The 19,877-nt window shown below is 35.6% G+C and overlaps 1 long non-coding RNA gene across 1 annotated transcript in view; it reads left to right on the plus strand.

Annotated features, from left to right (window-relative positions):
* Positions 1 to 19,877, plus strand: part of LOC113266082 (uncharacterized) — a 634,890-nt gene that overhangs the window by 433,896 nt on the left and 181,117 nt on the right. Inside the window, exons 8-9 of the long non-coding RNA XR_008957174.1 lie at positions 4,091 to 4,141; positions 7,775 to 7,829. This is a non-coding gene — a long non-coding RNA (uncharacterized LOC113266082). The remainder of the gene's footprint in view (positions 1 to 4,090; positions 4,142 to 7,774; positions 7,830 to 19,877) is intronic.

The following is a 19,877-nucleotide window of genomic DNA, read 5'->3' on the forward strand; positions in this document are numbered from 1 at the left end:
GGCTTACTTGGATAATCCAGGATAGTCTCCTCATCGCATACTATTTAATTTAAGCATACCTGCACAGCCCCTTTTATAATGTAGGCAACATATTCACAGGTTCCAGGGATTAGGATGTGGACCTTTGGGGGAGCCATTGTTCTGCCCGCTGGATCTGAGACTGTTTACTAGAATGACGTTTGACAGTAATACTTTGCACTTTCATAATATGTGTGCCGTTTTCAAATTATTTTTACTTATTTCATTTAATCTACACAATATTTGGCAAGGCTAGTCCTCACCCAGTTTTCCTTACATTGGTCTTACAAACCGTAATTTATATATCTAGGATCATATGATTGTATAGGTAGTCTTAAATATATATGAGTCTCTACTGTATCATAACTTGAACGTATAGATTCTATTTCATTCATTTCCAGACAACCTATAGCTCATAGTTTGTTTTCATTAAATTAGTGACTGAAGAAACTGAGGCTCAAAGAGGTTATGTGACTTATCCAAACCAGTGTTTAAAATTATTGAAGCTACAGCTACTACTCGGATCTTTTGAATTATGTATGAAGCAAAATTCCTTTCAGCTTACCACAGTGCTGCCAACGTATTGGTTGACCACATATCTTCTTTAGTGTTGTTATAGGGATCTGAAAAGGCATATTTATAAACACATTGGGAAGTGTATAGTGATATAAGTTGTACACCATTATTATGGTAATTTTAATGTAAATTTCCCAGGGTTGAAAAATTTCCCAGAAAGAAATGAAGGTGTTTGACAAAGAGAGGTATAGCAAAATCTTCAACACAAAAACCACTTGTAGATTGTTTCAGAACAGATTCTATTTCTGTCAGCATCAAATGTACCAAAGTAGTATTCATTTATGCATAAAAATATCTCATGTAAGTAAATAAGTAATCAAGAAAATTAAGGATTCACAAGTTTTTTGTTGTTGTTCTATCTAATAATTTGGTATGTTGAAGAAATAAATAATTTTAGGGAAACTTGGAGTCTTAAGGAAGAATGTAGATTTAGAAAAATTAAGGATGGGATGGTTTTAATACACTTACTAGAGCTGACAACTGAGAAGCAGGAAACCTTCATATTAAGGGTATTATTTCCATATAATCTTTGTGTGTACACTTCCATGAATTCTGAGCTAAAGAAGGCACAATTTGAGGTGTGAAACTTATAGAGAAGGTCCGGATTAGATTAGAAATCCAAGACCTTTGGTATTAGTGACTTTATTGTCACTTGGAACCAGCTGGTTACCATACGCTTTATTTTGTCTGTATCTCATTATTTATTTATTTGACAGAGAGGCACAGTGAGAGAGGGAACACAAGCAGGGGGAGTGGGAGAGGGAGAAGCAGACTTCCTGCTGAGCAGGGAGTCCCATGCGGAACTCGATCCCAGGATCCTGGGATCATGACCTGAGCCAAAGGCAGATGCTTAACGACTGAGTCACCCCGGCACCCCTCTGTATCAGTTTTAATCACACAGAACAGTCACACTCTGAAGAGGTGTATGCTTTTTCTGCAGACAAATAAGACAAGGCTTCATTCGAGGGAGATTTCTCTGTGGAGCTTCATTGAACCTTGTGTTTTTCATCAGGTTGCTATGAAGACCTATTAGGGCCTTAGGATACAACAAATTGGGCATAATGACTTCAGGTTCTGCTTCTTACAGCAAGGAAAATGCCTCTGTGTTCACCTGTTGGGAAGGATAAAATATCTTTGGTGTCGAAAAGAAAAGGAGAAAACCCTCAAATGTTTGCATAATATGCCATTAAAACAAAGTGGTGGAATATTTTCAACCTTCTATACATTCCTTGCCTGACTTTTATTGACTTTACTGACTTTCGACTTAACTTGCTACCTAATTCTGCCAGTGCAAAAGAGTTTGTTCTCAGTGAGGTTTTCTGAGTCCCTAAAACTCTTGGGGAATTTTATATCTAATAAGGAAAAATATCCATTAAATGTATTTAATGAAAGTCTATAGTTAGAGTTTGATACATAAGGCACAATTTTTTCCCTCCTCAGGAAATGATCTAAGATTGACACAAAGTAGCTCTCCAGGGTTAATCTTCAGGGAAGTTCTGAGAGATTAAGAGAGGACTTCATCAATGATAGTATGCCATTAGAATATGACTTTAATAGAATAACCATAATTGAAAAGCCATTGTCTTAATATGTTTAGAACAAACCAAGGCATTGAAGCTTCTTTCTTTTTATTTTTCTCTTATGCGTAGAGATAGCATATAAATTTGCACAGGCCTCTGCAGATCATTTTCAAGAGAAGCGACACGGAGGGACACATATCAAGCAGAATTTAAGATCAGGAATGAAACTTTTATGAACTTGGTAATGTCATCATTTGTTTGAAACCAAGTTGTTCATTTTCTGTCACATAGATTTTATTCTGACCTTAATGAGAAAATAGCATATTCCTCTGTGTGTGTATGTGTTTTCTTCTCTGAAGCTGTAATATAAAAAAAAGCATAAATCAAAGCTGTTTTGACAGATGAACAACACAATTTTGTAACGGGATAGAAATTAAAAAAAAAAAAAGACTGAATAGCTGATAAAAGATGAGTTGAACTAGGAGGATTGATGTTAGAGCTGAAGGCACCATTAGAGATTAGATGCTCATTGGCTTTTCAGCAAACCTGGTGACTCATTCTACATAAATGAAGTTTGTGATATGTAATGAAAAGCTTTCTATCTTCACTGCAAGCAAATTAGCAGGTATTTTGTGGCAGGAATGTTAATGTTATCTTGCATTTGTTTCTGAGCAGGAACACATTAACAGAGCAGGTTTGAAAAGAATTTCACTTTTATAACATCAGGTGCCGGAGGTATTAGAACAAGGTCACCTCTGTAAAGTAATGAGGGAAAATTAGGTTATAAACATGCTGTGCCTAAAAATACACTCAGTCTTCTCTGCAGAGTGAATGCCATATAGGATTGCCCCAAATTGCTAATTTTCTTTTACTTCAGATTACATTCAGACCCCAAACTGAATCCAAAGAGTTAAATAATAAAGCAAGACAGGGTGGAGGGCAGTTACTGAGGCTTATAATGAGCAACCGATCCAAAGCAACAGTGTTCACATATCTGTATATATATGCAACTTGCTTCATAACTTATAAATCAGGACATTTGGAATGTTTTATGTAATAAACCATGAAGGTCCACATTCTCTGTTTGGGAGAAATAGTAGAAAAAGGCAAATGAAAGCGAAAGGTAAAACGTTGCCTATTTTGAATGACATTAAAACTTAAGAGGAAGTTGAGTAGTTGCTGGGAATACTATCAAGATTAAGAGAGATGAGCTAGAAGATAAAAATGACAGTAAGGTTTTCGGAAAAGTAGGGTAATGGGAGTATGAATGATTCTGTTCCTTTTATGAACGCATATAAAGAGACAGGATGAGTAATGTGTATGCAAAAGGCCCACCAGATTTGGATAATCATGTTTGGGGCAGGATATCACCTTCTACGATAGACCATTATGGCACCAATGACCTGAGTTTCAAGATTTGGTTAATCATACTTGCAGCTTTTCCTGGATTAGAAAAAGACCTGCTGATGTATTTCCTCATCTTGCCCTAAATATACACTCACTTGTCTAACCTATCTCCTGGGCCATGTTTTCTGCTTATTATTCATTTCTGCAACTAAATTAAAGCTTGTTGCAATCCACTTCATTCTGCCCAAATATGGTGAGACTATAGGGTGATTAAAATATAGGAAACTAACACTGACCTCTAACTACAAAAATCCTTCAGAGTAATATAACAATTTAATTACTTAATTAAGCAATTAACTATAAGCAGAAAGGTGAAAGAAAGAGTGCTTAGAATAGCAGTGAATAAAATTTTTGTGCAATTAAAATTTTATTTTGGTAAGAATTTAATTGTAAATGAAAATGCTCTGCTGGTTATGATAGTCACTTCTTAAAAAGTCATGAACCAGAGTCAGTAACCGGTTGATATTGGTTGTATCCAATCTGGACTTAGTGTGTCTGGAGTCTAGTAGATAAAATTTGTTGGCCTAATAAAGGATTAAAACAAATCATCTAAACTTTTTATTTTATAGGCAAAAAATCTGAGATTTGGAAAGATGAAATGACTTGCCCAAATTCACAAGGTAATTACTGGCAGAGCCACTTGAACCTAATATCTTTAGATTCTTGTTTTGTTAAAAACCAAACCAAGCAGCGAAACAAACAAAAAGCAATTTTATTGACTAGTGCAACATACTTCTCAAGCCTGGCTTATTGTTGATGTCACTAATGTCCAGGCACTGCTCCAGGACAATATCTCTGCAGGACTGCAGTGCTGTTTTACTCAAGGTAATTTTGAGAGGAAAAACATAGGAGGGTCTGTTTAATGATTAGCATAGAAAGTGCCCTATGTATGTCTTTAATGTTTCTGACATGTATTCAGTTAACAGCAGGGCATGTATCAAGGAAAGAGCCAGTGTTAAGGTAACATAGACCTCATTTTTGAAGCAATCTTTAAAATGAGAGGTCTGGCAAGATGAAACTCAGAAAATAAATCAATGCTTGTCTAAAGGTTATAGAGTAACTTGGGAGCTATTTGAGCTCTAGTGATTACAAGATCAGAAGATTAAAAAATAACCCTGAGGGTGTGCTTTAGGAACCATTCTCTCTGAAGATACATGGTAGATTTATGATTGAGTTGAAATCATTTTTGATTGGAAATAACTCCATCTCACGAAGAACATGAGAGTAAAGCCGAAATGTGGAAGAAACATTGTCAGAATATGCTCTTTATTCACGTTTTAAAGGCTAACCATTTACCACTGAAAGAATAAAAATCACCTAATAAATTAATACAACTGATGGGAAGCCTACCAGTCAAGTAACTGCTAACTATAATTAAGACAGTTGTAAGCAGTGGGATCAGACGACAAAGAAGATCAAGGTAGTCCTCAAAGGCTTAGATATGACTCAAATATGGCAAACTTTGAAAAGTTAAATAGCAAAAGAAGAAATAATTGACCATCTGATGCTAGAATAGATCGTCAGTTATAGAGCACTTATATAGTCAAATGAATATTTAAAAAATAAGTATCTTTGGGAGTTCAGAGGCAAAGAGAACAAAGGCAAATGACCATCTTCCAGATAAAATCTAAACACCTTAACATGGAGAATATAGGTTCTTATTTACCTTTCCCTTGCCTGCTCTTTTAGTCTTCGTGTTCAATACTTCCTACTTACTGTAGCTCTTAATGCTGGGGTGAGGGAGAGAAAGGACAGTAAGTGTTGAAACTGGCCTTTCTGACCTAGCCTTCCCTAGCTTTACACAAGAGAAAAGATGCACATGGTTGCCTTTCTATTTATTATATTTAGTAGTATAATTTCCTTGCCCCTCTTGTTTGATTAAAAACTTCCTCTATCTGTAAGAGGTGATAGATGCTAACTAAACTTATTGTAATCGTTTCACAATATATGTAATTCAAACTATTATGCTGCACGTCTTAAATCAGACAGTGACATATGCCAATTATATCACTAAAACTGGAAAACACAGACAAAACCTTCCTCTAAAAGGGGGATAAATTATTATAATCAATTAGAAGTCTGGTCATATTTTGAAGGTAGTTATTTAAAAATTTCAGAATTTTGTCCTTTAAAGAGGAATCCTGCAGAACATGATGGTGAATAGAAAGGAATATAATGTGATAGTATATTTTAGGTACTGCAATACATGGCTTTTTATTTGCTTATTCATTAGTTTAGTCAGTCAGTCCACAAAAGTAGGTGGAACATAATAAGTAGGTACTACTATGAGCCAGCCATGATGATGGCTGTAGGGTAAGATGAAACTCTTAAGAATTGATCTCTCACTGAATGAGGCAATAATATTGTGACTGGGAATAAGGTAGGCCCAGAACTAAGTAAAATGCAAGATATACTACTACTGTCATAGGAGACGTAAAAATATTCAGCAACTCTCAAACCTGGTCTTCTTTCAGTGTTCCTTACTAGAGAGTAGGGGACCATCCATTCAGTTTGTTAGATCAGAGATATAGGAAGCAACGTTGATGTCCCACTGCACGGCAACCTCACCACTTAGCCATTGGCAGGTTATCAACAATTTATATTCAAATTTTCTTTCTATTCCTATGACTTTGCTCCATCTCCTATGTTTCTGTTCAAATTAAACTTACTCATCTCTCACCTACACTGTTGTAGTTTCTACCTAACTACCTAACTAGTTTCCCTACATTTGCTTCAATAAGAGTGATCTTTTCAAAATGCAGATTGATCATACCACCCCACCGATGAAACTTCATCAGTGTTATATCGGTAGCAGCTAATAGCTCCATAAATTTCTAATAAATAAATTGTAAAGTTGGGAAAAACAGTTTGATGGAAGAGTTCTCAATATTGTGAAACTTTAACTCAACTGAGAGAGACTAGTCTGCTCATCCTAGAGGGTGTTGATCACACGAAGACGCTTCCAGAACTTAGCCAGCAAAATGCCATTAACAGCTCATAGTGTTCTAAGTATATCTACTTATTTTATCGATATGTGAATTTGTAGATAAGTCTGTGAGGACAATATTTTCTACATAAATGTTTATGCAGATTTTTATCCAAAGTCCACCTAAAGTGAAATAAATGAAGTTATATCACAAAGAATGTCATTGGTACTGCATTACACCCCTAGTGAAGCAAGAAAGTTTTTTTATATTTATAGCATAGCAGTTCTTTACAATTTGGCCTTCATTATTTATTCCCCCTTTCCCTTCCAAATAGCACCCTGACTTCCCTCAGTAAAGGGAAGTCTACTTCCTCTACTTTCACCCCTTGCTTATTTGATGGTATTTAACTCCAACTTCTGAAATTAGGCACTGAATTCTCTTGGCCAGAGTAATTGTTTTGGCCGGGGGCGGGGGGTGGGGGGGAGGATCACTTGACACAGTCAGTGCTAATGAGTTGTAATCAGAGATCTCCTGGGACTATAGAACTTGGATTCACAAAATATGAAGCTGAAGCCATTGCATCCATTTTGGCACCATAAGGGGAATTCCAATCAAAGAATGGAGCCAACACAAAGAAAACAGAGCTAAGTGTTTGAGAGAGATCAGATCCTGGTAAAGGCAGACCCATTCTGTAGGTGAGCTAATCAAGTCCTTTCTGAATAAACTTGTTTGAGTTGGTTTTCTGTCACTGATAAACAAGAGAGCCCAAAGTGGTAATACCACCAGCTTCTATATTCCCTGGTGGCTGCAGTGTAACAGTTCATCTGAGGCAATTGGCTTCAGCCTTGAAATGCGATAGATTGTCTCCTGGCCTGGGACGTGGTTTCTTAGTGAGTCAGATAGGCTAAAGAAGTGTAGGCTGTAAGCACAGAAATTATACTAGCCTCTGCCGTGCAGACTTATGCCATGGCACTTATCTAGTTTCGCTGATAATATGCTGCACCTGTTACTAAAAAAAACATTTTACGGCCAAAAAGACTTCCAAAGTGAAGCCCAAGACAAAAACAGCGACAGAAAAATCCAAACTGGCAAAGCATGGTACTGTTTAACAGAAACCATTTATTTTATGACCTTTATTGAGTAAATACTCAAAGTAGGGCCTCCATGCGCATTCAACAACCATGTGGGAAACAGAGATAGGGTTTAGAGCAAAAGGAATTTAACATTTTATGATGCATTTTAAGTAGAAATAAAACTCCCCTTTTTATTCTCTAATTATTCTTCCTTTTATTATTCATCTATTGAATATTTTCATTGCTTCTGTAGAGAAAGAGGGGCCACCTGAGGGCAGTCCATACTGCGACATGAGGACCAGAGGAAGGTAAGAACTTGGCAGCCGTTCAGCTAATCCTAGCTGTCTCTGCCACTCAAAATGGTGAAAAGATGAAGACAGCAGTTATGTTACCATATCTGCCTGTAAGTGGTTGTTGATGTGTGAAATGGTGTCTAGAGAGTGCCCCTGGATCAAAGAAATTTAGGACATAGGTGGATGAGGAAGAAACTTCAGGCTGGCTAAAGAGTAGAAGCCAGAAGCTTGGCTGCTTAACTTTTGCATCATGGTGCAGTGCTTTCTTAGAGAAGCTTCTGACAATACATCCTCCAAACTGCTCTCTGCACAAATTTTGGAAACCATGTGTCTGATCATGTATTGGGCATAAATGAGGTGGCAGACATTATTGCTGCCCTCATGGGTCTTATTCTCAAACTAAATGCTAATCCAAAATAACTTGAGCCAAGGTCCAGTAAGAGATATAAGAAACATGTGATATAAAACCAGGAAGGTGGATGTTTCCATTGAGGGATTTTTCATTAAAGAAGTTACATCTGAACTGTGACTTAAAAAATTAAAAAAAAATAAACTGTGACTTGAGGGGTAAGCATTAAATATGTTGAGAAGAGAGAAAAGGATTTCTGGTTGAATCCTTACATAAACAAAGCTCAGGGGAAAACAAATGAAGTGTTTGTCAATGGGGAAGGTAAAGAAAAGAATTTGTGAAATAATACATCCTTACCAAATCTATCAAGAATCTTTTGGAGAGAATTACATAGTGTTTTTCTGTTATAATTTAACCTCATAGCAATAATTTCTTGTAAATAAATTACCTGGGAGAAAATATATGTTTTAATTCACACTTGGATATTTTTAGAAATTAAAAAAAAATATATATGGCGTTAGCTTATCATTTTTGATGATCTGTAAAACTTACTAGACCCAGAGGAATTCCAATTATTCTATTAAATTACTCTATAATTGAACTAACATCTCCACTCTCAATAAAACAGGTTCTAATGTCCAAAGCAGTGTGTGAGCTATTGCTGAGTGTCTTAATGGCTCCTATGTTTGCCTACATACTCTCATAGTAGTCTCCAACTAATTACTTTGTAAAGCACTTTGGGATAATTTGGTTGTGAATAGTATTGTATAAAGCAAACACATTTCTTTTCTCAAACATTGGCTCATGTTGGGAGCTGAAGAACTACAGTGCTTTTTTTTTTTCTTTTTTGCCTTAGCAGTAGACATTTTATGTTAGGCATACATGCATTTTCAGGTCCTCTTTTAGAATGATGTGTTTTCAGGACAGGGCACAAAAACCTTACGTAATTGGTGGATCTATTCCTGCTGACATTGCCATGACACAAAATGCTTGTTTTGTTCCAAAGTGTTTTATTAATGAATCTGAAGTATTTTATAAATATTTCTCATGAAATACTTGTCCTTTTAATATTTACTACATTTACATGCAGCAGACTTTCAAATACAGGAAGAATCTTCCCTCAAAAAATAAATATGAACAAAGTAAATTTTCTGAAAATTGTTTAAAAAATTATAGCTAGTGAACTGTGTCTCATCCTGTGCTTTCTTTAAGATTTAGTGACATTATACCAGATTTATACACATCTCTTTACTAATAATCTTTTTTTTTTCCAAGTGCTGGCAATGGGATTTAGAACGTGTGCCTGGAATTGGCTGTTGTGCACATACACAAGGAAATACTTGTGTCCCTACAACTCTGTGGCATCTATGGAAGCCACTGTGGCTCTGGATTGGTTGTGATTTGTCCAGTCAGTTCTGTGTGACTGTTATTTCTTAGAAACCACTCTTTCGTTACTACTCTTCAGTATTATGACTTGAACTTCAACTTCCTGTGGAAAAATTTTGATTTATAGTTTGCAAGACATATGTGCAGTGTTTCCTTGTCCATATCTGAAAGTAATCACAGAGTTTGGGAAAGTATTTCACTCTTTTAATAATTATTAGATAATCTTAAATCCATCAGGATTTACTGACAAAGGCTTGGTAATATTATCTATCTACAAACAAACCCAGGCTTTGAGTACTAAAGAAACAAGATCAGAACATAAATTGTGCCCTTAGATGGAATGGCCATTACTTATGTTCAGTGATCGAAATGCATATGTATATACATGTCTTCCTCCTCTGAATGACAGATTTGAGAATCTCCATGCCCTGTGAGTCCATTTAGAGATGGAGTTAACATTTTGTCCTTTGATAAACCACTAACTGCCTTAAATGAAGTATAATGATCCTTTGTGAGTTATTAGTGGATTGTTCCATGGTGCAATGGTTAGATTGCTGAAATCTCACAGTGGTATAGTAATTGTATCCAACGGAATCTGGAAATTGATGCATCTCTATGAAAGCAAGTGATATCTTTATTCTTCCCAATGTGTCTCATTATGTTCTTTTCCTTTTTATATGTACATACCACTATTAAGAAAATATGGCTGTATTACTTGAATTTCAAGTGGACTACTCCATGTGAATTGTTTCAGGATGCTTACGTTATTCTGGAGAATAATTATACAGAATTCTCAACTGTCTTGTGTACTTGGTGTTAAAACCCCTTAAGATTAAAATTTTTAAATGCAGTTTCATTTTATGAGGTTTTATATTTGTGGTGATAAGAGAATTCTCAATGATGTTTCTCCAGCAGCAATCTGTATTTTGGTACATTACAAATATATGAAAACTGGTACTGAGGGCCATTTGTTGACATCAGATTGCACACAAATCAAGTGCTGACACCAGCCGCTGGACTGATATACATGGTTTGGTAATAAGGTGTCACCATGAGCCAGTGAAGTTACATGTCACCAGGAACTGTGTTCAAGGGGATTTACTTATAATGACCGTGGTTATCTTTGAACGTCTTGATTTGGAAACATGAAATTTCAAGGGATGTTTTTATTGTCATGTATTGTTAAAAATTTGGCTATTGATAAACAATAAAACATGCTTTAAGTTAGACAGGACAATCAAAGTCAGTGAATTAAAAGAGAAAAGTCCAAAGATCCTCTCCATTCATTATCCAATAGCCTAGAGACTGAACTGCAGTGCTGAGAGGCGAGTTGGGATTTTAACTCAGTATGACAGTATGGCAAATGTCCAGACCATGATCACAAAACAGCTGTTTTCCTCTATAACAGGGTGAATTATAGTACATAGTGGAGCCAAGAAACCTCTTAGCATTTGTGCAAAAGGTTCTTATGCCAGCCAGGGAGCAAGCATCAACAAGCACTGGCTTTGGAAGAGTTGGCATCTATTTCACTGTTTGCCCATGACAGAAGTCTTCACTATGAGAAGTTCTGCTAAATGTTTCCTTAAGGATTTAAGATGATGATGAGGAAGAGATCATCATAAGTGAAAATGTGGGTGGCATTTACATAAAAAGCTTTTTTTTTGAGGGAGTTCTTATGTGATCTAAATGTGGTTCTCAAAGATAACATCATTAGTGCCTGAAATAGATTACATTAATATAATCAAATCTGAAAACGGAAACCATTAGGAGACATCATAATTAAAGTCAGAAAACTGGAGCCCACATGAGGGTACACTTCATCTCTGAGAAGGAGACTTAATGACCTTCCATAAAATAGTAATGGCATGTGGAGGTGATCCTGATCATACTCCAGAAACTTAAAAAAAAAAAAAAAAAGCCAAATCAAATAAGGGGTTTGGTTACTAATTGCAGGAAGTTTCAAAGAATGGGAAAAATTGAGGCATTTAACTATGGAGAAAATATTCTTCCTGTAGATAAATCTGAAAGAAAGCTAAGAATATGACCGCAAATGGAGAGTACTCAAAGGTGGGTATTATACCTTTCCTTTTGGCAAAGTCTGGACTAAGGGCTCCTGGAGCAGCAGTGGTGGATTTTATTTTATATTCCCAGCCACAGTGACCAGTGTTACTTGAATTGACTTTCCTAACAGCATAGATTTCTTTCTCATAACTATTTTCAATTTGTAGAATCGACACAGAATCTCAAGGCAAATACTCTAATAAAGATAGAACTGACATGAACAACATTTTTCTTAATAACCTTTTCTTCTAACTTGTAGTTTTCTAGGGCATCTGTAAAACTTTTCAGAAGTGTATATAGCTAGTTCTCACCCTCTGGACATTCTAATTCAGAAATTTGGAGAGAGGATGAGATTTCTTTATTTTAAAAAGGTTCATGGAATTTTGAGGTATTAAATGGTCCCTGAATTGGGAAGATTACATATTTTCCTTTGAGAATTCAAGCTCCTTATGAGTAAGGATGGGTTTTGTGTGCCAGTGCTTTGACTTCTGTAAGAACATGTTGCAACTCCACTGAAGTCAAGCCACACCTAGCAAAAAACAACTGCAGACAGCCTGTGCTCGTTTTATCCCACATTTACCTTTTACCCAAATGCACTTCAAAACGAGTATTGACTGCTTCGTTTCACTCTTGCTCTGTTCATCCGACAACCCTTTTGAGTGTAGCCTCTCAGATCAGTGAACTAATAATTTTGCATGTCCTAGCTGGCCACTGTATATTCCTCTTGTAGTTATAGTACATTTTATCTTTCCTGGTTAGATAATCCTGGGAATGGTATCTAAGTAACAGACTCCTTTGTTTCTTGGGTGCTTACAGAATTAAGAGCAAGGTGTGTTATTGTTCCTAACAGTCTGTTAAGATCCTTTGTATTTCTGTGGTATCAATTGTAACTTGTCGTGTATTTCTGATTTTCTTTATTTGAGTCCTCTCTCTTCTTTTCTTGGCGAATCTACCTAAAGGCTTGCCAAATTTGTTTATCTTTTCAGAGAACCAGCTCTTAGTTTTATTGATCATCTTTACTGTCTTTTCAGTTTCCATTTCATTTATTTTTGCTCTAATATTTATTATTTACTTCCTTCTAATAGCTGTGGACTTTGTTCTTTTTCTCGTTCCTTGAACTATAAAGTTAGATTATTTATTTGAGACTGTTGAGGTAGACATTTTATTGCTATGAACTTCCCTCTTAGAACTGCTTTTGCTACATCACACAGATTTTAGTGTATTTTCATTTGGATTTGTCTCAAGGTTTTTTCTTATTTCTTCTTTGATTTCTTTGTTTAGTAGCATGTTGTTTAATATCCACGTGTTTGTGAACTTTCCAGTTTTTTTTCCCATGTAATTAATTTCTAGTTTCCTACCATTGTGGTTGGAAACAATGCTTGATATAATTTCAGTCCTCTTAAATTTATTAAGACTTGTTTTGTGGCTTAACACATGATCTATCTTGGGAAATGTTCCATGTGCACTTGAAAAGTATGTGTGTTTTGTTGCCTTTGGTTGGGATGTTCTATATATACATGAAATATGTCTGATCTAACGTGTCATTTAAGTCCAGTGTTTTCCTTATTGTTTTTCTAACTAGATGATCTATCATTTGATGTAAGTGGTATTTTACATGCCCCTACTGTTATTATATTGCTGTCTATTTCTCCCTTTAGGTCTGTTAGTATTTGCCTTACGTATTTAGGTGCTCCTACGTCAGGTGCATAAATATTTATAAATGCCACATCCATCCTCTTTTTGGATGACCTCTTCATCATTATATGACATCCATCTTTATTATTACAACCTTTTTTTTAAAGGCAGTTTTGTCTGATATTAGTATCACTACTCCAGCTTTCTTTTGGTTTCCATTTGCATAGATTATCTTTTTCCATCTCTTCACTTTTAGTCTGTGTCTTTACAGCTAAGGGATAAAGAAAGGGGGGGTAATCAGAAGGGGGAATGAAGCATGAGAGACTATGGACTCTGAGAAACAAACTGAGGGCTTCAGAGGGGAGGGGGTGGGAGAATGGGATAGGCTGGTGATGGGTAGTAAGGAGGGCACGTATTGCATGGTGCACTGGGTGTTATACACAACTAATGAATCATCGAACTTTACATCAGAAACCAGGGATGTACTGTATGGTGACTAACATAATATAATAAAAAAAAATAAAATAAAATAAAGTGAGTCTCTTGTAGATAGCAGCATATAGCTGGTCTTCTTTTGTTTTGCTTTTTCTTTTTATCCGTTCAGCCACTCTGTGTCTTTTGATTGGAAAAGTCAGTTTATTTACATTTAAAGTAATTATGGATAGGTATGTGCTTATTGCCATTTTGTCCATTGTTTTCTGGCTGTTTTTGTAATTCCTCTCTGTTCCTTTCTTATCTTGCTTTCTACCTTTGGGTTTGATGAGTTTTTAAGTGCTTTTATTTTTAAATGCTTTTATTCCTTTCTCTTTCTCTTTACGTATTTACTATAGGTTTTTGCCTTGTGCTTTTGATGAGGACTATGTATAATCTGTAACCATCTATTTTAAATTGATAACAACTTAAGTTTGATCCCATTATAAAAGTCAGCTTTTTTACTCTATCAACATTTTGGTTTTGATGTCACATTTTACATTTTATTATCTTGTGATTTCCTTAACTATTTATTGTCATCGTGATTATTTTTACTAGTTTTGTCTTTTAACCTCCATACTACCTACCTTCACTATATATTTAGCTTTCAGTGAGATTTATTCTTTCCCATGTTTTCTTGTTACTCTTTAACACCCTTACTTTTCAGCTTAAAGAAGTCCCTTTAAAATCTCTTATAAGACCAGTTTAGTGGTGATGACATTCTTTAGCTTCTGCTGGTCCAGAAAACTCTTTATCTCTCCTTCAATACTGAATGATAATTTCGCTAGATAAAGTATTCTTGGTTGGAAGGGTTTTTGTTTCTGTTTTTGTTTTCCTTTAAGCACTCTGAATATATTATACCACTCTCTTTCGGCCTGCAAAATTTCTGCTGAAAAATCTGCATAGTCTTATGGGGATTCTTTTGTATGTAACAAGTATTTTTTCTTGCTTCTTTTAATATTCTCTCCTTATTTTTAATTTTGACATTTTATTTATATTGTGTCTCAATGTGACCCTTTTTGGGTCCTTCTTTGAGCTTCCTGGATCTAAATGTCTGTTTCCTTCCCCAGGTTAGGGAAATTTTCAGCCATTATTTCTATAAATAAGATTTCTGCCCCTACACTTCATTTTTCTCCTTCTGGGAGCCCTATAATGTGATGTTAGTCCATTTGATGTTGTCCTGTAAATCCTTTAAGCTATCTTCACTTTAATTCTCTTTTCTTTCTGCTGCTCTAATTGGGTGAGTTCCACTGCCTTGTCTTCGAATTGAACAATCATTTCTTCTGCTTTATCTAATCCGGTGTTTCCCCTGTAGTGTATTTTTCAGTTTGGTTATTGCATTCTTCAGCTTTGTGACTTCTATTTAGTACTTTCTTGTATTTTCCATCTGTATGTTGAACTTCTCACTGTTAATCCATTCTTCTCCCTAGTTTAGTAAACATCATTATGACTATTACTTTAAACTTGTTTTCAGGTTAAATTACTTATCTCCATTTCATGAATTTTTTTCTGAGGTTTTATCTTGTTCTTTCATTTGAAATATTCCTCTGTTTCTTCATATTGCTTGACTCCTTTGTTGGTTTCTATACAGTGGATGACGCAACTGCTCTCCCAGTCTTGAAGAAGTGGCCTCATGTGGGAGATGAAACTTGCTATTCGATCCTGCTTCTGCTCTATGTCATCTCTCAACTTTTTGTGTTTTTCCAAACAGCCTAATATATTTTTAATAGCTCCCAGTAGTTGAGGATGTGCCAAGACCTGTCAGTGTCCCTAAGGGGAGGATCTCAGCACTCAACAGACTGAGGCTGTTTGGAAGCCAGACCCTCAAGCAGCAGCTTTTAAAAGTATGCCAGTATATCTCACAGTATGCTGTGGGACCACAAGCATAGCTGGCCACCAGAGTCAGGCAATCTGGCAGTGTCCCCTGGACAGCAGTGGTATAAAAAAGGGCTCCAGATAAGTATATAAACTCTTTTCTGGGAGATACTGGTAAATTGGAGCAAGGCAGTGGGAGAGCACTAAGATGGTATCCATGGCCTGTATTCTTTTAAGTTGCTCCACAGGCCATTATATGTACACCAAACCTGAAGCCTGTCCCTTAGGGTGAAGCTCCAGGACTATTGCCAAAAAGACAAGAAATAACAAGTGTTGACAAGGATATGGAGAAAAGGGAACCTATGTACACTGTTGGTGGGAATGTAAATTGGTGCAGCCACTATACAAAATAGTATGGAGGTTCCTCAAAAATTAAAAATAGAGATACCATATAATCCAGCAATTCCATTTCTGGGTATTAATTCAAAGAAAATGAAAACACTAACTTGAAAAGATATATGCACCCACATGTTCATTGCAACATTATTTATAACAACCAAGATAAGGAAACAATGTAAGTGTCCATTGATGAATGAATGGGTAAAGGATTGTGGGGTGTGTGTGTGTGTGTGTGTGTGTGTGTGTGTGTGTAATGGAATACTATTCAGTCATAAAGAATGTGACAAGGATATTATGTTAAATGAAATCAGACAGAAGAAGACAAATATGGTATGCTCTCTTACATGTGGAATATTAAAAAAAAGAAAAGATAAATAAACAAAGCCATAGATATAGGGAACAGATTGGTGGTTGGCAGAGATGGGGGAAGAAATGAGTAGAGGGAGTGAAGAAAAAAAAAAGTAAAACAAAACAAAACAAACCCAGAAACCATCTACAAATGTAAGTGAGGTTTAGACGTGTACTTTGAAAAAGAGCTTGGGCCAACTTAGAGATGGTTAGGAAGCTCTGTTTTAGTTTAATTACCTTAAAGTCTTTTAAGGAACAACTTACTCTAAGAAATATATTTACTTCCAGGCCACACACATATACATATGAATCCAGAAACATAATTTTGCTGAACAATATTTATCTTTACTATGTGTCTTATAACTTATTTGCTATTCTTTTCTATTTCATTAATTTTTTTTTTTTGTTTCTTGACATACTAATGGGTTGAGACTTTCAGCCCAATAAACAGTTTTATAAGATAATAAAAAAAATAGGGTAAGGCTTTTCATCTATTATTTGTTATAGCACCTAGAACAAATTTAAGTGTAGTGACTTAAATAGTGTTCCCTCAAATTTCATGTCCATCTGAAAGCTCGGAATGTGACCTTATTTGGAAATAGGGTCTTTGAAGATATCATTAGTAAAGGATCTAAATATGAAATCATCATGGATTTAGGGCAGGCTCTAATCTAATAACCGATGTCCTTAAAAGAAGAAGAGAGGACACAGACATGCAGGGGAAGACAAGGTGAAGATAACAGTAGACAGTGAGGTGATGTGTGAACAAGCTAAGCAATGCTAGGACCTACCAAAAGGTGATAGCTCAAGGTACGGTTCTTTTCTGGAGCATGGGAGCATGGCCCTGCTGACCCCTTGATTTCAGACTTACAACCTCCACAACAGAATTGAGAGAGGATACATTCCTTTACCTTCTTCAGGAATGCCGTATATATACTTGACCATTTGTATTTCTTGTGGATTTAGAAAATCAGTTTTTTTATTTTGCAAAAAATAATGCATGAAAATTTTATGCAATGTTCATTTAATCTATTATTTTGTATATATTTTAATTTTAACATTACTACTTATTATAATTCATGAACAGAGCACATCTTTCCGTTTATTCAGGCATTTGTTTAATTTCTCTTAGTAATGTTTTTTATTTTCGAGTGTTGAGGTCTGTTACATCATGCATTATTTATTTCTGATAATTAATATTTTTCAGGATATAATTTAAAATTTCATTTTCTATTTGTTTATTGCTGGCATACAGTAATTAAAATGTTTTTGCATATTGAGCTTGTATTTTGCAATCTTACAACATGTATTTTTAAAAATTTATCCATAGATTTCTTGGGCACTTTTATTTCTTCATAATTCTTATAATTTTTTTATTTGCTTTATTGAGCTGGCTATTACTTCCCATTACAACTTTGAATAGAAGGCTTCTTTTTCTCATTCCCAATCTCAAAGGTAAAAGTGTTAAAATTTCTCCATTAAGTATGATACTTGATTATTGCTCAAATAACCTTAACTATTTACGTCTGTAATTTTTATTTTGTAATAAAGGGTGTTTATAAAATAATACTGGAAACTGCAGAAGTTATTATCTTCTAAGAGAAAGGATTATTTCTTTCATGTTTTGGGCAAGCAGAGTAATGTTCTGGTCACCTCAGTCCCTTCAAGAATTAGGCTGAGAGATAGCTGGGAAGACAGTTTGAATGAAACTGATTATGTATCTGAGTTGCCCTTGTATTTTGATTTAGGAACTTGACAGATTTTTCTCTGCTCAGCTCGATATGTTAAGTACTGACCTTCAGAGCTTTTTAATTAGCTTTTTAGCTTCCCATTCCATAGGGCTTCATAATTTGGACAATGTTTTGAAGTGAAAACTGACCATGTGTTTGAGGTTCTTGAAGTTGTCAATTTTATCCCTACAGCTTCTGAATGCTAAAATGATTGCTGCTTTCCCTGCCCCCATCAGTCACCTGACAGGACCGACTTTGGATTCTTACCCTCAAACTGCACACAGAATTGGAACACACTGTGTGTGCTAAGAAGCTGTTGGGACTCAGCGTCAGTCCAGCACCCCTTTAGGGCTTTCATCTTTTGCCTGCTTTGTTTCAGGCTCTCTTCCTCTGGCAACCATTTCCTCAGGACCCTGTGACTGGGGGACATTTCATTCTGCCTTGCAAAAGCTTTCAGCCAAAATTCTGAACTCAGCTTGAGGGGAGATCTCATTGTGTTCTAGTCTTTCCAAGTCTCCAATTCACTCAAGGCTCTGGAAACTGTTAAAAGCTTTTCTGGATGTTTCTTCCCCTGAAGCTGCCCTTGGCATGGTCAGACTTTGATTTTCAGTCTGCATTAAAATCATAGATGAGTCCCCCGGGCCCCAGCCCGTCTTCCATCCAAGATGGGGAGAAATTAAAATAAAAACAGAAATACCAAAAAAAAAAAAAAAAAAAAAAAAAAGTTGCTGAGTATCAGGCTACTTCTAACAAGTTTTCCACTTTCTGGAATTTTAATTTACTTGGTTCTCATTATAGTTGGCCCTTGAACAATATACATTTAAACTACATGTGTTCACGTGTATGTGGATTTTTTCCAATACAGTACAGTACTGTAAATGTATTTTCCTTATGGTTTTCTTAACATTGTTTTTTCTCTAGCTTACTTTATTGTAAGTAAACAGTATATAATTCATATAACATAAAATGTGTTAATTGTTTGTGTTGTCAGTAAGACCAAGATAAAAGATCTGTACACTGAAAACTATAAGACATTGATGAAAGAAATTGAAGAAGACACAAATAAATAGAAAGATATCCCATGCTCATGGATTGGAATAAATATTGTTGAAATATCCATACAACCCAAAGCAATCTACAGATCCAGTGCTATCTCTGTCAAAATTCCAAAGGCATTTTTCAGGGAAATGAAAACAACAACAACAACAAACAAACAAAAACCTAAGATTTGTATAGAACCACAAAAGACCCCAGATAGCCAAATCAATCTTGATAAAGAAGAATGGAGGTGGAAGGCTCACACTTTCTGATTTCAAAATATATTACAAAACTATAGTAATCAAAACAGTATGGTATTGACATAAAAACAGATACATAGATCAATGAAACTGAATAGAGTCCAGAAATAAGCCCACTCATGTTTGTTTAGTTAGTTTAGGACAAATGGGTCAAAACTATACAACGAGAAAGGACAGTCTCTTCAATAAGTGGTGTTATTATACTATACACAAAAATCAATGCAAAGTGAATTAAAGACTTGCATGTAGGACCTGAAACCTTAAAAATCCAGAAGAAAAAAAAAAACCCTAGAAGAAAACATAGGTGATAAGCTCCTTGACATCATTCTTTATGATTTTTTGGATATGACATGAATAACAAAGGCAACAGAAGTAAAAATAACAAATGAGACTATATCAAATTAAAAAGCTTCTGCACAGCAAAGGAAACCATTAACAAAATGAAAAGGCATCCTGGGGCACCTGGGTGGCGTAGTCGTTAAGCGTCTGCCTTCGGCTCAGGGCGTGATCCCAGCATTCTGGGATCGAGCCCCACATCAGGCTCCTCTGCTAGGAGCCTGCTTCTTCCTCT

This window comes from Ursus arctos, unplaced genomic scaffold, assembly GCF_023065955.2.
Source record: "Ursus arctos isolate Adak ecotype North America unplaced genomic scaffold, UrsArc2.0 scaffold_37, whole genome shotgun sequence".
Taxonomy (NCBI): Eukaryota; Metazoa; Chordata; class Mammalia; order Carnivora; family Ursidae; genus Ursus; species Ursus arctos.